This window comes from Erpetoichthys calabaricus, chromosome 8, assembly GCF_900747795.2.
Source record: "Erpetoichthys calabaricus chromosome 8, fErpCal1.3, whole genome shotgun sequence".
NCBI classification, from domain to species: domain Eukaryota; kingdom Metazoa; phylum Chordata; class Cladistia; order Polypteriformes; family Polypteridae; genus Erpetoichthys; species Erpetoichthys calabaricus.
The window spans coordinates 152861214-152884705 of record NC_041401.2 but is presented as its reverse complement, the minus strand read 5'-3'; positions in this window follow the sequence as shown (position 1 = coordinate 152884705).

The window sequence follows — 23492 nt, the reverse complement described above, 5'->3', positions numbered from 1 at the left end:
CAAGACATCATCGATGCAGTCGAAACTGAAGATTTAATTTTGGCAAAAGAACCTTTTTTATTTATTTTTCAGTTTAGGGATGATATGGAACTTTTCACTCAGGAATGTCGTGATAAAGTTAATCTTAAAGTAAACTGCATATTTAATGAATCAGTATAATTATTGTCTGTTGCTACATTGATTGTTACTTGTATTTTATTGTACATTAATACTCTGTTGATTTCAGTTTATAATACTTTGATTTTTCTGTTTTCCTTTGATGGTGGGTAGTTTTTTTGGGTCTGCTGCTCATTTTGAAATATTGATATTAGTTTTTCTTACTTATGTTAGTATTTTTAAAGCCCACTTAGTGCTATCTAAAGGCTCTTTTAAAATAATTTTTAAAAATATTTCATCACAGAACAAACACAAAAATTAGTAAAAATGTCGCCTTTTGGAAATAATGTAGTGTTTTTTTGGGGGTTTCCTTGGAGGACAGAACATTATTTTGGTACAGCAGTGAAAGATTTGAGGTCTTGGACAATATGAAGATGCTGCTGTGCAATAATGTAATATTGTGGTTTTATAAGGCACTACACACATTACTGAAGTACACTCAATGATAGTTTTAGATAGCCTCACACTTCAGTCCTTCACAAATACAGTAGTTTACAAACATCATATTTTAATTTCTCTTTGAGAATCTCAATTTATGATTACATTTTTTCTATGTATGTACTATTGAGGGACTTTTTTTTTAAATCAGATGGTCACTTTATTTTAACAAGCAATGTAAATAACTTGTTTACTCTTTACTCTCAGATCACATTCTGTGTGTTTATCAAGCAGAACTTAATATTTTCATTTTCTACACAATACTGTAATAACTGTATAGTTCACTCAGTGAGACACACAAACACACTCACTACGCACACACACTATAGGTGCCGTCATTGGTTCCTCTGTGGATTGGACTGTTGAATCAACACAATGGCTGTACATGCTGGGGTCTTTGGCACATGTCGTCCCAGTAGCATGTGAGGTGTCACCAATGGTTTACCCTGCTCCTCAAGATGGCTCTGTCTCCTTCTCCCTGTTCCAGTCTCGGTTCAAGGTTATCCAGATGACAAAAGTATTTTTTATGAGATGTTCAATATGTTGAAAAAATTACCTGTGGCCAGCATCCAGTGTAATGTTTTGTCTAAATTCTCCACTCCTCTTTTTGTAGCATTATAGTCCATTATCATTTCTGGCCATGGCATCTCCTTTCTCTGTGCAGATCACATTGTGCACCAAGGATGTGTCATTTGTTTAGACAAACGTGAAGGTCTTCACTGGCCTATTCTGTGTGGCCAGCAGTTGAGATGGGAGCTCTGGCTTATTTGTTCTTATTGTGCTAAGCATTGTTACCTTCATCTTGAGGAGCTCCTGTCCCAGTTTATGTAAAAGTTATTGCATATGGCATTGTGGTCATGCACCTTATGTCATGTCCAGGGTAACTCTCACGCCTTAATTTCTCACAGGATTTCCTCCATCTGACTTCCCTTTGTTAATGAAATGACATCCTCTGCTCTTCTGTATCTCTGTGCTTCCCCTTGAGCAAGTTATTCGTAGCTTTGGTCTGGGCTATCATTTTTATGCATATGATGCTTAGATCTATTTCAGTGTTAAAAGTGACACTTCATCACAGCTTTCTCAGCTCACAACTTGCCTCAGTGAAATTAAAGTAAAATTAAAACTTGAACAGAGCAAAACTCTTTAAAATGAAATTGCAACATAACTGAACTCCTGCAAAATGGCACTAAAGTGCAACTTAAGAAAACAAGGTCCTCTTCAACCATTCTGGGTGATGATCTCATCAGATGTTCTTTTACTGCAAATAATCTCGGTGTCACTTTGATTCCTCCTTTTCTTATTTCACCCATGTAAGCCATATTAAGAAACTTCCACCTGTGTCACCTTTCTTATGTTTGCTCATTCCTGTCCTTTTCTAATGGTGAGAATCTTGTCCCTGCTGTTCTCACATCCAGCACTGATTATTGTAAGTCACTACTGGCAGGTGCCACTTCTAATCGTATATCACAGCTCCAGCTGATTCAAAACTCAACTGCAAGAGTCCTGACACGGACCACCGACAGCGAGCACATCCCAGCCATACAGAGAAAAGCGCTATATAAATGTAATGAATTATTATTATCCTGCTGCACCTTCACTGCTCCCTGTGTCTTACAGGATTGAATATCAAATTCTTTTATTGACCTGCCCACTAAGGTCCTCTCATTCTGTGCCCCTCACTAACCGGCATGCTGTGGTTGACAGCAGGGTCTTCAGCTGTATATAGCGCCCTGACTGTGGAATGACCTCCTGAAATTAATGACATCAGCTGACTCCATTCATTTGTTTTTAACTCATTTGTTTAAGAAGACATTAAACAGACCTGACATTCTGCCCCTTCTTTCAGTTTACCCCCTCTATCTGTCCAGGTACTCTGGGTTTGCATTATCACAAATTATGTTATTTGTTCAAAAATTTGTTGTAGTATTATATGTTGCATTTTAGTCTGGGTTATTATCTTTAATTCTTTTTGAATGTTTTGTATATCCTGTATTTATCTTTATTTAGTGGAGATATTTGTAGCCAATGTTATATAGGTCTTGTTGTTCTTTTTGAATTTTGGGCATAGGAAGGGTGCTATATAAATAAATTAGGGTTATTAATAGTATTTTTTTTGGTGGCTTATAATAATAAGTGACAAAAACTAGAGCAGTTCTATGTAAGGCAATTAATATATAGCATAATTCAGTGTATAACATATATTGCCGTTTTCTTCACATGTTTAAAAATATTAGATTGGCTAAAATGTTTATTCTAAATTGGTTTAGAACAATATTGCACGCATGCATAGTACATTTTAAAAAATGTAATCACTTTTATTATTAACGTTGTGCTAAAATCTAACGTGGTGCAAACATTTTAATTATATTATATATTTCGTTTCATGAATGTAAACGAAAAACTATTTTCAAATAACACAAATCTTAACGATTTTAATTTTGTCGACATGTTAAATGGTTCCCAGAGACCCGAACACAACGTAAATGTTAATAGTGTATTTCACAGAAACGATCTGTATTGTTTAGTGTGATGGCAGAAACCCTCTGAACTTCACAAGGATGTGTATTATTTAGTTTGTTTTACTGTTTTTCCTTCTCAGTTTTATCTTTTAATTTCTGAACAGGTCCTTGACCCGACGTTACTTTCCGGGCTTTGCCGAGACATGCCGAAACCTTCCAAAAGTTATCTTTCAATTCTCCATCCTCAAACTGCGGTGACGTCAGTTCTGACTTGGTGAAGACTTACTTGCCAAGACCGGCGGAAACCTTCCGAAAGTAATGTTACGAAATCAGTCCTGAAACGTCACTTCCGGGTCTACAACTGCAGGTCTGAAACTGCGGTGACGTATGGTGCTGTGGCTCTGCAAGTGGATAGTATTGAATATTTCAAGCTACAACACTAAATGACTAATCTTAAGTTGCTTGAAAGAGAAAATTAACGTTGAATGAACAACATCAATGTTATACTTTTTTCAGTGTATAGCAGGTTGGGAAATGACTGACGGACTGTATTGTATTGATGAATTATATCTTGCCATATTTTAAAAAGTTTTGAACAGTGAAAATGGTTTTTTTCCAATTTCAAATACTATAGAACATCGGTTACCAACTGACTTATAACAGGTTGGCTGGGATTCTTGCAGCTGAGCAAGATAAATCTATGTGCTAGTAGAGTGTTATAAGCAATTATAATCAATTTGTCCTTCTCCACTTTAAACCCATCAAGGAGTACACCAACCACAGCTGTTAATTGGTTAGGACTGATTGTGACACCAAGGCTGTCTGATAGGCATTCAGAAAGTTTTGTCCAGAATAATGTTAATTTGGTGCACGCCCAAAATCTGTGGCCCAGTGAGGCTGGAACTAAATTGTAACATTCAGATGTTGAATTTTGCCCTGGATATATTTTGGACAATTTTACATGAGATAAATGTGCTTGATAAAACATTTTAAGTTGAGCGATTGAATGCTTTGCGCATATGGAGCTAGAGTGTGTTCTATGCATGGCTGCCATCCACTCTTTTTCAGAGATGTTAAGTGAAAAATCCTTTCCCCATCATATCCTGAGATCTTTGAAAGAAAGAGATTTTAAAGTGTTTATATATATTGTTGAAATTCTGTCTCATTTTTCAAGACTGATCAGTATTGCCTCTGGAATAGAAATGGGTGGGAGGTTAGGAAAATTGGGTTTCTTTTAGCCAAGTTTTTGATTTGAAAATAGCAGAAAAATTGTGTTGATGTGAAGTTAAATTTGAAGTGTAATTGTTCATAAGATGGAAAGACATTATCTGTATACACATCTCTTAAGTGTTTCAATCCCAAATGTTTCCAAACTTTAAATACGGTGTAGGTTTGAGAGGGTAGAAAAATGTAACTATCATGTAAATGTGCAACACATTATAACATGTCTGTCTTAAAGTATTTCCTGCATTGGTTCCATATTCTGATGAGTTATGTACAATTAGATTATCAGCATATTGATGAAAATTTGTATTTACTAGGACAAAAAAGTGGGGCATGTAAAGAAGTACAAAATTTTATTTATATTGCAAATATGCTTGTTGATATTCATCAATTTGTGCCGATGTCCAGGTCTTTATAGCTTTTATATCTGCTGTTCAGTAATAAAATTGAAAGTTAGGTACTCCCATGCCCCCTTTTGCTTTAGGTTGTTGTAGAGTCACCCTTTGGATGTGTGGATGTTTCAAATGCCAAATAAACAAGGTTATTACTGAATCTAATTTCCTAAAGAACAATTTGTTGATGTATACAGGGATGCTCTGAAATAGAACAAGAAGCTTGGGAAGAGACGTTCATCTTGACAGTATTGATTCTCCCTGCTAATATTTACTTGTGATGTTTACCCCTAGGTATTTGAATTGATCTGCTAAAATAAATGAGAAGATGTCCAGTTTAATATTGCATGCTAGAGAGGTCACTGGAAAAAGCACACTTTTATTCAAATTAATTTTTATTCCTGATATCTTTAGAAAATCTGCTAGTGCATTGAGGACTGCTAATATGGAAGTTTGTGGGTCTGATATATATAATACCATATCATCTGTGTATAGTGATATTTTTTTTTCAAGTCCTTCGCTGATAATCCCCTTTATCTCTGATACATTTCGAAAGTGAACAGCCAGTGGCTCAATGGCGACTGGAAAGAGCAATGGTGATAGGAGGCATCCTTGTCGAGTACCACATTCTAGTTTAAAGTGTTTGAAATAATGTTGTTAATATAAACAATGGCTTCTGGACTAGTATAGAGTAGTTTGATCCATGCACATACTGTATATTTGGGCTAAATCCAAATTTGTGCAATGTGGTGAATAGGTAGCCCCATTCAACCATTCCAATGCTTTTTCTGTGTCCAAAGATAATAAGATTTCTGGTGTGTTAGATTTTATGGGTGAGTATATTACAATAAACAAATGTTGATGATTAGAAGTTAAGTGTCTGCTGTTAATAAATCCGGTTTGGTCTTGTGGTATTACACAAAGAAGCATGTTCTCAATCCTTGTAGCTGGAGTTTTAAGACTATCTTGACAGCATTATTCAGAAGTGAAATTGGTCTGTATAATGAACATTGTAACAAGTCCTTTTTTTGGAAAGTCAGTAATTAATGTTTGGCCAAAAGTATGAGGTAGAATTTTGTTGTTTCTAGCTTCTATAAACATTGCTAATAGCAGTAGAGCTAACTTATTTGAATTTTTTTATACAATTCCACTAGGTATCCATCAGGGCCAGCTGTTATCGCACATTGGAGGGAGTTTATAGTGTACAGTATAGTAATTTTGAGAGTGTCAGAGGTTCACCCAGTCCCTCTGCACTAATAGTATCTAGCTTAGGTATTTGTAATGCATCAAAAACTCATTAGGTTGTGTCTTATCATCTTTATAGGTAGAACATAAGGACTTATAGTACTCTCTAAATGTGTGGGTAATTGTTTTTATAGTCAATGATTTTTATCTCCATTTGTGTTGGTAATCTATGTTATTGTGTTCCTGATTATGGATTTGTTGAGCTAAGGTTTTATTAGCTTTCTTTGTGTGTTCATAGTATTGATGTTGTGATTTAAAGATGAGCTGTTCCATGTCTTTTGTTTTCAAGAGGTTAAATTATAATTGCATGATGTGTCTTTTTCTATAAAGTGATTCATTTGGATATGTGGCATATTCTTGATTTATTCCGATAATTTCATTGATTAACTCTGATGCTTTCTTGTTTTCGAATTTATTTTTGTGGGAAAGATATGAAATAATCTCTTCTCTTAAAAAGCCCTTAGAGTTTCCCAGAGTATTCCTGCAGTGACCTCTGAGGATGCATTTGTCTATAAAAAAATAATCAATTTGCTTGGAGATGAATTCTGCACAGTTCTCATCAGCTAATGATGGGGGAAGGTGGGGGAATTAAGATGTCAGAATTTCAAAAGATTTCTGGTCTCAGAATTAATTTGACTAAAAGTGCGCTCTTTCCAGTGAATTCTCAAGCACACAATATTAGATTGGACACCTTTCCTTTTATCATCACAGATCACTTGCAGAGATGGTCAACCCTTCATCTCACTTTAGCTGGAAGAATTAACATTAAGATGAATATCCTCCCTAACCTTCTCTTTTTATTTCAAAACATTCCAATATACATCAATAAATCGTTCTTTAAGAAATTAGATTCAACCATAACCACATTTATTTGGAATTAAAAACATCCATGTATCCAAAGAGCGACCCTACAAAGGCAGAAGGTGGCATGTCTCTACCTAACTTTCAATTTTACTACTGGGCAGCAAACATACAACATATAAAAACCTGGACATTGACACAAATATATGAACATATGCAGGCTTGGTCTGCAATAGAAATAAAATCCTGCAGTTCCTCTTTATATTCCTTGCTTTGCGCCCCAATAAATGCAAATTATCGCCAATATACTAATAACCCAATTGTGCTTCACTCACTCAGAATATGGAACCAATGTAGGAAGCTTTTTAAGATAGAGAATCTTTTATTGGTGGCACCTCTTCACGAGAAACACTTTTTTCAACCCTCGCAAACATATGCAGTTTTAAATGTCTAGAAAACATTTGGGATTAAATCACTTAGAGATCTGTACATAGACAACGTCTTTGCATCCTATGAACAATTACATTCTAAATTTAACTTTCCAGCAACACATTTCTTTCACTATCTTCAAATTAGAAACTTTGTTAAACAGAACCTGCCCAATTTCCCTCATCTCCCACCTCTCTCTATGTTGGAAAATATATTGATCAGTTTCAAGGACTTAGACAGCATCTCTGCAATAAGTAAAACCATTTTACAGTCCATCCCTTTCAAAGATCCAAGAGGACAATAGGAAAAGGATCTCTCACTCAACATATCAGAAAACGAGTGGAAGGTAGCAATGCAGAGAATTCACACGAGGTCCATATGCACAAAGCATATAATTATTCAACTAAAAATTATATATCGAGCACATCTGTCTCGCTTAAAACTGTCCATATTGTTTCCAGGGCAAGATCCAACCTGCAAATGCTGCAATCAAGTTCCAGCCTCACCGGGTCACATGTTTTGGGCCTGCACCAAATTAACATTCTAAATGCCTTTCAGACAGCCTTGGTGTCACAATCCCTCCTAACCCACTAACAGCTGTGTTTGGTGTACTTCCAGATGGGCTTAAAGTGGAGAAGTACAAACAAACTGTGATTGTCTTTACTACACTATTGGCACGTAGACTTATCTTGCTCAACTGAAAGAATCCTAACTCTCCCCTTATAAGTCAGTGAGTAACTGATTTTATATATTATTTGAAATTGGAAAAAATGAAATTCTCACTTAAAGGATCTGTGCAGAAAGTTTTCAAAACATGGCAGGATCTAATCAATACCATTTTAGAATAAGCCTTTAAAGCACCGAGGAAGCAGATTTTCTCCCTATTCTCATTTTTTTTATTTTTCTTCTCCATTTATCTATATTCACTTATTAATTTATCTATTTACTTATTTTTACTAGGTTTAAGTTTTATTCTGCTGCCCATGCTCTCCTTCTCAGGGGTGGGGGTTGATTTGTTTTCAGTCCTATTCTTGTAAAATTCATCTATTTGTATGGAATATTGTGTGATTTCAATAAAATCAATAAAATTACTTAATTATTGTTCGCTTCCCAGGTCCTCACTGCGTGGAGTTTGCATGTTCTCCCCATGTCTGTGTGGGTTTCCTCTGGGTGCTCCGGTTTCCTCCCACAGTCCAAAGACATGCAGGTTAGGTGCATTGGCGATTCTAAATTGTGCTTGGTGTGTGGGTGGGTGTGAGTGTGTGCACCCTGTGGTGGGCTGGCGACCTGCCTGGGGTTTGTTTTCTGCCTTGCGCCCTGTGTTGGCTGGGATTGGCTCCAGCAGACCCCCGTGACCCTGTAGTTAGGATATAGCAGGTTGGATAATGGATGGATGGATGTCCTGTATAAGTAAATGTTGTTGTTGATATTAGGATAATTAAGGTAAAAAAACTCCACTGGGAAATTTGAATGAACAGGAAAATTACAAAAGTGAGTTAAAAGGTTAAAACTATAACAAATACAAATATTTCTTAATTTATTGTGACTGTGACTTTGCCATTACTGCAGAATAACAGAAGAAGAAAACAAGGCCAGGGAATTAAGCAACAAGATCAATTAGTGGTAAATGACTGACTGATTTTGAAGCCAGTTGGAAGAAAAACCTGAAGCCACAGGGGACCACAGCACTGAACTTTGAATGCACTAGTTTAGACAAAGAAACAAAAAGCACTTCCACTTCTTTATAATACTATATAATATGACTTATGACTGTGTATGTAGTTTATTTTGTACCTCTAATACAATGGAAATTTGATGATCCATTTCTTTTCTTTAAAAAAAAATGTTCTTTTAGAAAGTGTTGCATGTTTTAGTTTATTTCCAGGACAATTAATAGTTCAAAATATATTCATTTTTAAACTTACTATGAAATCCATCATTGTTTGTATTGGTATTGTTATTAACCAGCTGAGCATCTGTGACCACTATGGTGTGCTCTGATCACATGGAAGAGAAATGATGCTACAATAACAGTACTTAAAAGATAAAAGAAATATGTTTATTTAATCTCACAAGTATCAATAGCCTACTATACTTTCTTAGAATTTATTAGGATTAATGTAGAACATCTAAAATCTCTCTTTTATAGATCTCTTCTAATTCCTTTTCCTTATGGACTCAATTCATAAAAGGATGGAGATCCTTCTTTGGCTACAGCCAGATAGGAACTGATAACTTCTACTCCAGTAGCTTATTGTAAAGGTCTCCTTTGGGTCACACAACTTTAAGAGGTAGGCCTAGATCAACTTCTTGTGCACCTCATGGGGTGTGACCTCTCATTGAATATCATCAGGAGTTCCTGAATGTTCCCAGCTGGTGTTGTCTTCTTAATCATCTTTGAGAAAGTGGCAAGAGCCCATGCTTGCCTTAAAAACTAACAGAGGGCACTCCACAATAAAATAATTAGAACAATTGTAACGAGACCAGGCCCAACAAATTTGCCAATCCTATTCATTTAGATTCTCTAAAATAACATCAAGTGGAGTCCCTTAAGGTCTACTCTACACCACACCAGTTGGTAATTTATTTGTTGTGCTTATGGTTCTCTGTGTGAAGAAAACTTTTCCAACTTACTTGCAACTTGCAACTTATTTCTGTATAGCGCAGGCACAGAGCACTGTGAACAAATTCTTAGTAAATTAGAAGTTGTAGCAGTTAAGCGTGTCGTCCACCTCTCGAACCCTCAGGTACCACTCTAGACACCAGGTAAAAGTATAACAACCTTTTATTTTGTTGTCACACAGTGCACCAAGCACCCTCCACTCCACACTCATATAACAATACTTTTCTCTCTCTAAACAAACCAATCCTCCTCGCCCAGACACTTTGCCACCCTACCTCCCAGCTCAGCTCAGTGTCTGGGCTTACCCAGAGTCCTTTTAAAGCCCCTGACCCGGAAGTGGCCCCAAGCCAAACCCACAAGTCTGTTTTCCTTCCGGGTCAGGGCAAAGTCCTTTTCTTCATCCCGGGAGCACATCGCTTCTTCCAGTCACGTGACTGGGATGCACTCCCGGGTTATAGGGCATGCCAGAGCCCACTAGCCCCCCTACAGCGACTCCTGGCGGCCCCCAAGGTATCCAGCAAGGCTGTGTAACAACACTACAAAGTCCATGATGCCCTGCTGGAACTCGGGGCACGAATATGCTGTCCGGAGGGCTCCTCCCAGCGGCCTGGGGGTGGCGACCGGAGTCCGTAGCCGGTCGTCTGTCACAAAGTATAGGCTTTATTAATTACTAAATATAAATATAGTACAGTGGAACCACGGGTCACGACCGTAATTCGTTCCAAAACTCTGGTCGTAACCCGATTTGGTCGTGACCCGAAGTAATTTCCCCCATAGAATTTTATGTAAATACAATTAATCCGTTCCAGACCGTACGAACTGTATGTAAATAAATTTTTTTAAAGAATTTTAAGCACAAATATAGTTAATTACACCATAGAATGCACAGCGTAATAGTAAGCTAAATGTAAAAACATTGAATAACACTGAGAAAACCTTGAACAACAGAGAAAACTAGCCATAGTGCTATGAACCGCTCGCTAAAAACACTTTTTTTTAATGAGTTTTAAGCACAGGGAAAAAAATGAACATTTGAAAAATCCGTAATTTAATAAACAACCAAGAAAAGTAACATTGCAACAATGCGCGCTACGAACCAATCACTGTAAACAGAAGTGAAGTGGAGGTTAAAATCCAATAGAAAAAAGTCTTCATTAAATACAACGAGGTTAAAACAATAATCGAATCAATCTCTTTCAAAACAAGCCTGGTGTAACTGCCTTCTTGGCCTTATGCCAGCCCTCTCTCTCTCACTCGCGTGCGTGTGTGTGTGTGTCTGTCTTTCTCTTGCGCATGTGTGTGTGTGTGTCTGTCTCACTCGCGCTCTCTCTCTCTCTCTGTCTCACTCGCTGCACGTGCGGAAATCATCGGCGCGCACAAACCAAAAGGGAAACTGGCTTGTTCATATACCGAGTGTGTGACCGTGAACAGATGCAAAAGCTTGACAAACTTTTTGGTCGTAACCCGATACGTACGTGCATGTGTTCAGAGACGTTCGTGAACTGAGGTTCCACTGTATATATAAAGATGTGTTAAAACACAAAGCAGAAACTAACAATATCTGTCCATTGATTAATTGATGAACTCTGGACAGCTGACAATGGAGGAAATCCATCCATCCATCCATTATCCAACCTGCTGAATCCAAACACAGTGTCACGGGGGTCTGCTGGAGCCAATCCCAGCCAACACAGGGCACAAGGCAGGAACCAATCCTGGGCAGGGTGCCAACCCACCGCAGGACACACACAAACACACCCACACACCAAGCACACACTAGAGCCAATTTAGAATCGCCAGTCCACCTAACCTGCATGTCTTTGGACTGTGGGAGGAAACCGACGCAGACACGGGGAGAACATGCAAACTCCACGCAGGGAGGACCCGGGAAGCGAACCCAGGTCCCCAAGTTTCCCAACTGCGAGGCAGCAGTGCTACCCACTGTGCCACCATGCCACCCCATGGAGGAAATTAAAATTATAAAAAAGAAATACAGTTAGACATAGTCAGAGTTCTTTAGACTTCTGCCAACTAGCTGCCTACCCCCTCCTGGCCTTTCCATAGTGGAGTCTGTGTTGGCACATCCAGACTCATGAGAGAATGCTTCCATCTGATGATTCCAATTCTTATTTATCTGAGATGACTTTTTCATACACAGGGGAGCAGCTTGGCATTAGAGCAGTGGCACCAAGTGCCACATTAAGATAAAAAGAATAGAAACAAAACAGAGGAGGGTTAGTAATGGTTTATAAATATTGTATTGAGTATATTTCTGTACAAACGGGTGTCAAACAGAGACGCAGTATGTGCCTGTAATCATCAGCTCTAGTCAGGGTATGCTAGACTAAAGTAATGAGTCTTCAGCCTTGTTTTAAAAGCTGAGTTTGATGTTGCATTTCTTAATTTTGGAGGCAGATCATTCCACAACTTTGGGACGGGTAAGTAAAATCTCGACATTATACTGTTATGTAATTAATACTTGAAATCTTAAGTAGACCGGCATCTTGAGATGTCAGTGTGCACTGGTTTGTAAGTAATAATATGTTCAGATATGTAAGAAGGACCTTGGTCATTTAAGGCTTTATATGTTAAAATGAGAAAATCACCCCTAAACTTAACATGAGAACAGGAGTTGTGTGTTATTTTTTGGTTTGTGTAACAATTCTTGCAGCATCCTTTTAAATTAACTGAAAGCTACATAAAGAACAATTAGAGTAGCCAATAAATAATGCATTGCAATGGTCAATCATCCTAGAAAGAAAGAAATGAATGAATTCTTCAGTGTTCTGCATACTTAGAAAATTGTTAATTTTCTGACATTTTCAAGTTGGAAAAAACTTTTTTAGAGTTTTGTAAAGTCTGTTTTAAATGACATGCTAGTGCCAAAGATAACACCAAAATTGCAAAACTAAGTGATTCCAACTGAGTTAAAAAAATAACTGAATGTTATTGTGCTCAACACCATTCCCTCCCATTAAATAGCACTTTTGTTTTTTCTGTATTCAGAGACAAGTAGTTCTCATCCATCCACTCCTTTAACTCACTGACAGAACTAATTAAGGAATCCATCAGAGAAACTTCATTTGGTCTAAAAGAAAGATATAAATGGGTGTCTTCTGCATACGAGCAGAAATTAATGTTATGTTTTCTAGTGATAGTTCCCAATGGAAGCATGTAAAATGAAAAAAAGTAAAGGAGCCAGCACTGAGGCCTATAGGACCTTTTGTTATAGGATATTTACAAAGAGTTTCATTTTAGAAATTATAGTTATGACTTTCTGTTCAGTTACCAAATTAAAATTACTAAAGTGGTGTGCACAAGACAAGACAGGGTTTGCTAATCTAGTACAGTGGTACCTCGATATACGTCTGCTTTGGAATAAGTCCAACTTGGTATATGTCCTGTTTGGACACAAAAAATTTTGCTTGGCATATGACCTTTGTTTGGAATATGACTCGCGTGCTAGAACACCACGTGTGGTATAGCGGGTCCACGGCTTCAAAAAAAGGGCCAGGTTTTAACCCGTATAGCCGTGTCGTTCTCCGTGGGTGCGATTGCAGAACCGCGGGGAAGTTAATGAGGTAGTTGGAGCGAGTCGCACCTGCACAGGTGGGCTGTGATTGGGAAGAGTGAGACTGCATTTTTAACCTTGGATTTTATCGAATTTATTTATTGTTGTTTTTATCCCCACAGAACACTTGTTTTTATGGATATTTATTAAATAATTATTGAAACCAGATGCACTGCACTTTTTGTTTGGACACTGATTTTTTTAAAATAAAACACTTGGCATTCTTGCACTATCCCCTGGCTTCATTTGAGAATTGCCCTCATTTGTCAGCTCATCTCGGTGACATTACTGATGCTGTCGGGTTCAGGGATCCCCGTAAGGACATATGGGAGCGTGGAGCAGACCTGCATCATGACACCGCGCGCTACCCTATGCTGCCCACGAGCATCAGTACGCCAGTTGCTAGTATTCAGTGAACAACCCGTGCTATAACTCTATGTGAATTTTCACGTGATTTTGTGTTTTTTCGTGTAAATTTGAATTGATTGTTGAAAAGTATGAAGGTGGCATGCGTATCTGGGACATGGCTGCTCCATACCATATGCCGAGAATGACGATATCTACAATTGTGAAAAATAAAGATGTTATTAAAAAGTAAAGTGAGGTTAAATTTTAATTTATTTCATCTAATTGCTTTTGTATTTATGTATTTTAGTATTAAGCAGTGTTTAAATTATTTTATACAACCCCATCAATGTATAATATGACAATAACAATAGGATTTTTTTTCATGGGAATGGATTAATCATTTTCCCTTTATTTCTTATGGGAAAAAATTCATTTGGTATACGTCCTGTTTGGTATAAGTCAAAGGATCTGGAATGGATTAAGGATGTATACCGAGGTACCACTGTAGTAAATTTGTGAGGTGATGCTAAGATCTAGGATCTTATACTGTCAACTTTCTCATTGAAAAAAGTTCATAAAGTCTGTAGTTGTCCTTAGGTATTTTGCCTTGTATTTTAGAATTCCAATTTTTTAGATTAGCCACTGTTTTAAACAGCACATGAGAATTATTACTATTGGTATCTACACTGTGTTAATCTAGAATAATAGCTCAAGCAGACTTTTTTTATACTTCTTAACACTCTCTTTGTCAATGCAATTTGGAAGACCTGCAGCTTTGTTCCTCTTTATCTATGCTCCAGTTATCAGTATTCTAATTTAAGGGCTTCAGTATTCTTATTAAATCAGGGTGAGATTCTATGCCCTTTATTCACTTTTGTTTTAATGGTTACAATCCTGATGTCGTGCTGCCCTTGTTTTAATCTGTGAGTGTACTTGTAAGAGCACAACCAAATAAGATGTAATTAAGTAGTGATCTGAAATAACAAACTAATGGCTTAATATTTAAATTTTAAATCACAACTCTATAAGTGTAGCGCTGCTGCCTCGCAGTTGGGAGACCTGGGGCCCTGGGTTCGCTTCCCGGGTCCCCCCTGCGTGGAGTTTGCATGTTCTCCCCGTGTCTGCGTGGGTTTCCTCCGGGCGCTCCGGTTTCCTCCCACAGTCCAAAGACATGCAAGTTAGGTGGATTGACGATTCTAAATTATGTGGGTGTGTTTGTGTGTGTCCTGCGGTGGGTTGGCACCCTGCCTGGGATTGGTTCCTGCCTTGTGCCCTGTGTTGGCTGGGATTGGCTCCAGCAGACCCCCGTGACCCTGTGTTTGGATTCAGCGGGTTGGAAAATGGATGGATGGAACTCTATAAGTAATAATTACATTTAATTGGTGTTTATGACTGAGTTTGGGCATTCACAATCTGGCAAAACCCTACAGAGTTAAACAAATAAGTAAAACCTCTGACCTTACTTTTATTCTATGTTAATTGGTATTGCCTAATTTTATTTTTACATTTTGTCTTTTTTCTCTTTCTTCATCCTGCTACATCATTTGTATGAAAATGTGCTACATAAATAAATATTGTTGTTGTTGTCGTAAAACATTTGCTAAAAATGTTTGTTTAAACACCAATATGTATACTAAAATCCATCCACACTCCAAGATCATAATTTATAACTAAGTCGGGCTGCCAAATTCAGTCATGAGCAATGAATACGGCCCTGGTGTTCTGTAAACTAGCACTACAATTGTGCAGGAATCTGTTTTAATATTTGAGCGTCTCAAGGGATGTAAATTTGCCTAAATGTTTAGAGACGGTGTGCAGTTCATTACATAGATTTATCCCAAGGCCATCTCCTCAACTAGTATCTCTTTAATTATGAAGGAATATAAAACCAATGGTGACACCTCAGCCAAGAGGTTTTGTCAGATTTCTTAAGCCAGGTTTCAGTGAGAAGAAACAAATCATATTTTGTACTTACTAAAATATTGTTTACCAAAGCAACGTCCAAAACGGTATATGTTTAGTAAGCAGTCTTTTAAACTGCAAATATGTTTCTATACTGGTGTTGTAGTTTTTGTTTTAATTTCAATTAAATTACTAATACAGTTATCCCTAGTGGTGGATCCAATTTTAACTCTTGGTTTAATTGTACTCTTTTTCTTGGTTATCAGGGGCCTCATGCATAACACCGTGCATAGAATTCACACTAAAACATGGCGTATGGACAAAGTGGAAATCAGCGTACACACAAAAAAATCCAGAATCATAAATCTGTGTGAACGCCAACTTCCACGTTCTTCCGCTCCATAAATCCCAGTCAGCGTGAAAAGTAATGCATGTGCCTGCTGTCCCATCCCGTCTCCTCCCAGAATTTTGCCTCTTTGAATATGCAAATCAGTTTTAAATAGCCCTTAAGCTCAGCGTTCTGTGAAAAGGCAATGGCAAAAGCACAGGGGAAAATAGAAGAATTTCAGCGAATACCAAGTGAATGCAAGGAAAAACTTAGTATTTTTTTGGTTTAACCCCTTAACCGCCCTCTGCCGGATATATCCGGCACCGTTGTTTTATTGCTAACGCCATACTGCCGGAATTATCCGGCACATTTGCCTGTGGTTATGTGAATGCCTGGCACGTAGTACAACTGACGGTTTGGCGTGGGTATTATTACTACGTTGTATTTCAACAACTCTGCGCTTGTATTGGCCGATCACGTGATGTGATTCGAAAGTGAAAGCTGTGAATATGGCGAAACGTAAACTGACTTCAAGTGAGGCTTTGCAGGCGATTTTGGACAGTTCTGATCATGATTGTAGCAGTTCTGAAGAAGATTTTAGCGACAATGATGAGCAGCAACGTGCGCTGCATGATACTGTGAATGAAGACGCATCAGATGACGGCGATGAGTGGGTGTATCCCCAGCATCTCAACTGGACTGCTGCCCGAGATGAACTACCTTTTCTGCATCCGTTTGAGGCAACGTGTGGCTTTATTGTTGATGTAAACAATTACACTGCTGAGCAGTTTTATGAGCTGTTTGTGTCACCTGATTTGATCAGACATTTTGTTCATCAGACAAATCTGTATGCAGCACAGTTTATTGAGAAAAATCCCAATTTACCTCCACATTCCCGTGTTCGTGCTTGGTTTGACACTGATGAAAGCGAAATGAAAAAATTCATTGGGATTTTGATGTTGATGGGAATAATCAGAAAACCAGATATTGAGATGTACTGGTCTACAGATCCTATGTATGCAACACCTATTTTTGCAGCTGTCATGACACGTAACCGATTCTCTTTGCTGCTGAAATTCTTTCATTTGAATGACAACAGAAATGAGCCAGATAAGAAAGATCCAAACCGCAACCGCTTGTTCAAGCTACGTCCTTTGATTGATCATTTATTTGAAGCATTTCAGTTGCCCTACATGCCAGGACCGTCAGTTGCAGTTGATGAAAGTTTATTGTTGTGGAAGGGCCGCTTACAGTTTCGACAGTATCTACCTTTGAAAAGGGCACGGTTTGGTATCAAGATGTTTTGCTTAGCTGAGAATTCAGGTTACATTTATAGATTTCGTGTATACACTGGCAAAGAGGATCCTATCAGTAGTATTTCAGCAGTGTTGCCAGATGAATGTAAGGACTTTGGACTTTCAGAAAAACGCTGTCGTGTCTGTTCAAAGAAGGGTCAGCGTAGAGACGTCAAGACCTTCTGCTCAAAGTGTCCCAGCAATCCAGGACTTTGTGCAGTTCCCTGCATTGGCCTGTGGCACAGCAAACTCAAATAATGGGAATGAAACTATGATTGACTGAACTACTTTTGACTTTTGAATTACTTTTGACTGTTCCGTTTTGTAGTAGACAATAAATCCAGAAGCCTGAGAAAAGGTACATTTTGTGTTTTATTATGTGTTTGCCCATTTCTAGAACTTGCACAACATTTAGTGGTCAATACTGCTTGAATAAATGTAAAAAATGTAAAAAAAATGTAAAAAAGTAAAAAAACGAAAATTGTTCAGATTTCGCCTGGCGTGGGGAATATTTAGGGAGTTGGCGGTTAAAGGGTTAAACATCAGTATAAACAACAAAAGGAAGTTGATCGAGTGACATAGAGTGTTGGAGAAACTTGAAGCTCAAGTTCACAAAGTCGCACAGTGCCCAAAATTAAAAAGAAGTTGTCAGATATCAAAGTCGCCATGAAAAGGTGAGTCGTAGCCCACCGTCTGAGTGTCATATGAAAGCTTATTAAGGTACAGAGAAAAAAAAATAGGGACACAGTGGGCAAAAAGCACAAAATGTCAACTTTAATCTCAAACTTTCCACTTTGATCATGTAGTTTATTTTGTTATTAAAGTAGAACAACATAAACTTAATCTTTAAATTGTTTAATTTACTAGTTTCTCAAATCCCATCCTAACTAAAGTAGCACGTTAAATGCTTTATTTTGTATTTGATCTTCTGTGTGCTCAATGTGTTTGAATCACTACGTGCTTCTTAAACAGGCTTTCTCTTCCTCCGACAGGACACAGAATCCATTACATTCATAATATTACAGATCTCTGAATAATTAAAATACTGAGATGTATACGTGATTTCATTTTCATGATGATAGGAATTACAGCATGTTGTTAAACATGGGAACAGGGTGGTGCAATGATTGTTCATGCCTCATGCAAGATGCTTGCTGCGCCGTGCACGACCTTCAATGAAATAATTTATTGCAGCAGTACTGTCTCTTTCAAATGTACTAACCCCCAATTCCTGTCCTTGCTTTTCTTTCTCGAAATACCCAATCGCCAGACAACCAGCTCCGTAATAGACATTAAGCCATCTGTAAGCTTAGAACGCCAATTCTTCAAAACTTCTAAGAAACACTGAAATATCTTCGTAGTACATGTTTAATTATTCTATCCATCTATCCATCCAGTGTCACGCCAGCCCCAGCAAAAATACAGCGCGAGGCAGGAATAATCCGTGAACGGAGTGCTAGATCTGTGCTAGCGCAGCGACACCATGTCCTAACATGTTTAATTATTACCAATATAGATTATTTAAATGAAGTTAAAGTTTTACTTGTATAATATAATAAACATATTTTGCTGCATTTCATCTTAAAAATAATATCGTCATCATATGTAAATATACACTTTATAAAGTGGCTCAGGTTGTGCAATATTGTAACTGTAGTGCAAGTTTACAGTGAGGTGATTGTACTAATAAGTACAAACACTTCTACAAGGAGCAATTGATGGACTGATTTAGTGCGTTTATAGTTCTTGGGATGAAACTGTTTCTGAACCGCGAGGTCCATACAGGAAAGGCTTTGAAGCATTTGCCGTGTGAGAGCAGTTCAAATAGGCAGCATGGCTGAGGCAGCGTGTGCTTGATGCTGTATACCGATAATTCTCTTTCCGATCAGCTGCTGTAGATCTGTGATTCCACACTCAGATACAGTGATATAAATACTCCCTAGTGGTGCAGTGAGAGTAATATGGAAAAAGATGATCCACTGTGGCAACCCCTAATGGGAGCAGCTGAAAGAAGAAAAAGATGGTGCAGTGAGAGTAACAACGCTAAAGGAGCTATGGTATTTGGAATAGTTTGTCCATTCCGTGGACCATTATATTGTTACAAGTTAATTACAATCAGATGCATTAAACTAATAAACAATAAGCAGTTAATTTCAGTGTATTTATAAAGCCGCATCAGGGATGTGGATCTAAAAAAAAAAGGGAAACCACACTGGAACAGTAGCACTGCTTTGAAACTGGGTGCTGCCTGTTTGCAAAACTGAGCGGAGAACTTGCGTACGCCAGGGTTTGAGCTAGTGTGAAAATGTGCGTGGCTTTATGCCAAGTTTAGGTTTTATACATCGCAATTTGAGCATGGAAACGGGCTTACGCAACATTTTTGTACGTACGTACCGTTAATACATGAGACCCCTGGTCCCTACCTAGCAGTAAAGGAAGTGCAATCTGTTATAAATTACATCCCCACTATATAACTTTAGTAAGAGGCTACACACAATTAAATTTCCACATTTTCTTTTAGCAATGGCGCCTGAAGATATGAAGTTTTTCTTTAATATTTCAGTTTGCTGCAAAGTGATATTGTGAGTCTTAACAATCAACAATAAAGCATATACTGCATTGTTTAGCCTCTATGTTGTTGCTGGCTTGTGTTTTAATTCCTTGCTCTTATCTTTTTTTTTTGTTTATATTTGATTCATTTGTTTATGTCAATATTGTTACATATGTCTGCGGTGGGTTGGCACCCTGCCCGGGATTGGTTCCTGCCTTGTGCCCTGTGTTGGCTGGGATTGGCTCCAGCAGACCCCTGTGACCCTGTGTTCGGATTCAGCGGGTTGGACAATGGATGGATGGATGTTACATATGTCTGTTACTTGTTTAACTTTGTATTTACTGGTTTTGTGTATTGATTATTTTGTATGTGCCTATGCTTGCCCTGCTATGTTCCGTGCGTTTTTAAAGTGGTTTCCCAAGAGGCACGGCCACCTGCCTAACATTACATAAGGAGTGCACCAGCCCTGTGAAGGGTGGAGAAAAAAGCAGACCCTTATGGTTCATTGAATGCATTTAGAGGCATTGGTAAGTTATGCCTCACTGTGCGATTTAATTTATTGTATTGCTGGATTATTTTGATGTTTTTTCTCTGTTGTTCAGATTCTGTACTGGGACTTGTTTCTGTGATTGCTTACCTACAGCAAAACTTCAGAAAGGATGGTCATCTTTCAGTATTGGGGAACAAATGCAAAATCTCATTGACTATAACAAGTAGCGTCCCATCCGATTTCAAACATACAATTTATTCCACTATCAGGCTCCCTTTAACAGCTTATTTATTAACTTTTTATTTTGACGTCTTTTAAAATATAAGTTGCAGTATTTTAATGTAGTTTTGCATTATAATACTGACAAATTTTTCTTAATTCCACAAATCATCTAAACCTTCAAATAAATAATTTTCATTTCTAATGCAAAGGAAAGGAACACAGATTTAATGAGTCATGTTTTCTTTAGATTTTCCTTTTCTGTTTTATTTTTGGCACAATTAAGTTTCATCAAAGCATGGAATGACGAATTGTGCAATTACAGTGTGGGAAAAATGCGGCAAAGAATATTGGCAGAAATTAAAGGAATTTAGTTAATTTTCTCACAGCTCCATTTTGCAGTTACTTAGCTGGATTTACATTTACTTATAGTAGAGGTAAACATAATCGAGTAACATTAGGCTAGGGACTGTTTGTCCAGCAAGAGCAATAGGACAGGCAACAAACATTGACTGCCACAAGTGAAAAGATATAATAACTAATAATGTACAATCATATTTTATAATCAATAAAGCAACTAAACAAAAAATTAACTGACAATATAAAAGATCATGGAGCATTTTTTTTTTAGTGGTGGTGCTGTTCAGTTAGAGCTTAGATGACGTCACCAGAAAGCTCTGTTACAGGCAGTCTTTGTACAGACAAGAATGTCAGTTCTCTTATTTGTTTACACTGTAAGGAGTTACTTCTAAAAGACCTGTATAACTCAGACATCACAGGTTTGCGGTTGACCACTGGCAGTTAGCACAATGCAAAATGTGGGGCCTGTAATGGATTGCAGTGTATGTCTATAACAAAACACTGGAGGATATTAATAGTTTCTCCAGATCCCAAGAGCTTTGACCACTTCACCATTATAGACAGCTCCTCTATGCTTATGGACATTTCTAAATTTTTTGTTAATATAGTTTTCTGTCATAAATTGTCATAAAACCAGTCCCCAGTGCTAAATTATATAAATTAAAAGGCTATTATAAAACACTGACATATATTCTGATCATGCTTGTTCAAATGCAGGTGAGTGTAAGGAAGGAGCCATCAGTGTATGGAGCAACAGTATATTTGATGATTTAATGTTGGCAAATAACAATTACAGTACACAACAGCAAATGAGAAACAGATAAGCAATCTACCATGAAAGCTTTCAAGAATTTTCATCCAGCCCTAGTTGTTATTTGGTCAGCTTTGACTGTTTTTTCTGTCCATTATTTGGTTCTGAAACCCATTTGTTACAAGGAAATTTGGCTCATAGCAGTTGTTTTTAATTTAGTTTCAGCATATTAATTTTAGGGCCTCTTCATTGTCTGAACCAAGGAAACAAATCTAACCTATGGATGCACACATTTGGAAAATAAGTAATTTGGCTTACAGACACATATGCAATATTAAATTGTTTGTAAAAAAAATTCTACATTTGTAAACTAAACATAAATATGGAACAATGCAATAGTAAACAGATATTAAAAATGGATATTAATAAGGCAACATTGATACCATTTAATAATTGTAACCGTTCTTTATTGAATTCTTGAATACATATTCTTTTAATACAGAGCTCATAACCATTTCTCTTTAGTCTTTTTCTGTGCTGCACCTATCCTTTTCTATTTTAGACTTTCTTAAATATGTTAATATTTAAATCATTTGTTATTTATTCACTTTTTTATGACAGGATGAAAACACAAATAAACAAAATATAAATAAAGTAAAACCCAAGACTTCAAACATATTTATTTAAATAAAATTTGCCTAGCATTTTTAAAACTGTTGCCTAATGGAATAAGAACCCTAGGTTTATATCTTATTCTTTTTTTTGTGTATTGGATAGTTGTTATGATATGAAGTCTCAGACATTTCGACAAGGATGTATGAGGCCTCCAAAAGACCAGGGGCCTCATGTATAACGTCGTGCGTACAACTCACACTATAACATGGAGTAAGCACAAAAGCGGGAATGTGCGTATGCACCGAAAAATCCAGATGCAGGAATCTGTGCGCATGCAAACTTTCACGTTCTTCCACTACATAAATCCCGATCAGCATGAAAAGTAACGCATGTGCACGCGCCTTCTGTCCCGCCCCAACTCCTCCCAGAACACCTCTTTGAATATGCAAATTGATATACATACAGTAGCCTTCTGTGAAAAGACAATGGGAAAAGCACGGGGGAAAATATAAGAATTTCAGCGAATACCAAGTGGAGGCAAAGGAAAAAAGTACTCTTTGTTGGTTTAAACAGTGGTATAATCAACAAAAGGAAGTTGATCGAGTAACATAGTGTCGGAGAAACTCGAAAGCTCAAGTTCACAAAGTCGCACAGTGCCCGAAATAAAAAAAAAGTCACATATCAAAGTTACCGTGAAAAGGCGAGTCATAGCCCAATGTCTGAGTGTCATATGAAAGCTTATTAGGGTACAGAGAAAAAAAAATAGGCACACAGTGGGAAAAAAGCACGAAATGTCAACTTTAATCTCGAAATTTCCACTTTAATCACGTAGTTTATTTTGTCATTAAAGTAGAACATCATAAACTTCATCTTAAAATCGTTTATTTTATTAGTTTCTCAAGTAGCACGTTAAATACTTTGTTCTGTATTTGATCTTCTATGTGCTCTATATGTGTGAATCACTACGTGCTTCCGTTCTTTCTCTTCCTCCGACAGGAGACATAATCCATTACATTCGTGATATTACAGCTCTCTGAATAATTAAAATACTGAGATGTATACGTGATATCTTTTTCATGATGATAGGAATGAAAGCATGTTATTAAACATGGGAACACAGTGGCGCAGTGCGTGTTCATATCTCACGCAAGAGGCTTGCTGCGCCATGTGCAACCTTCGATGAAATAATTTATTACAGAAGTACTGTCTTTTTTTTCAAACGTACTAACCTCCAATTCCTGTCCTTACTTTTCTTTCTCCAAATACCCAATCGCCACACAATCAGCTCTGTAATA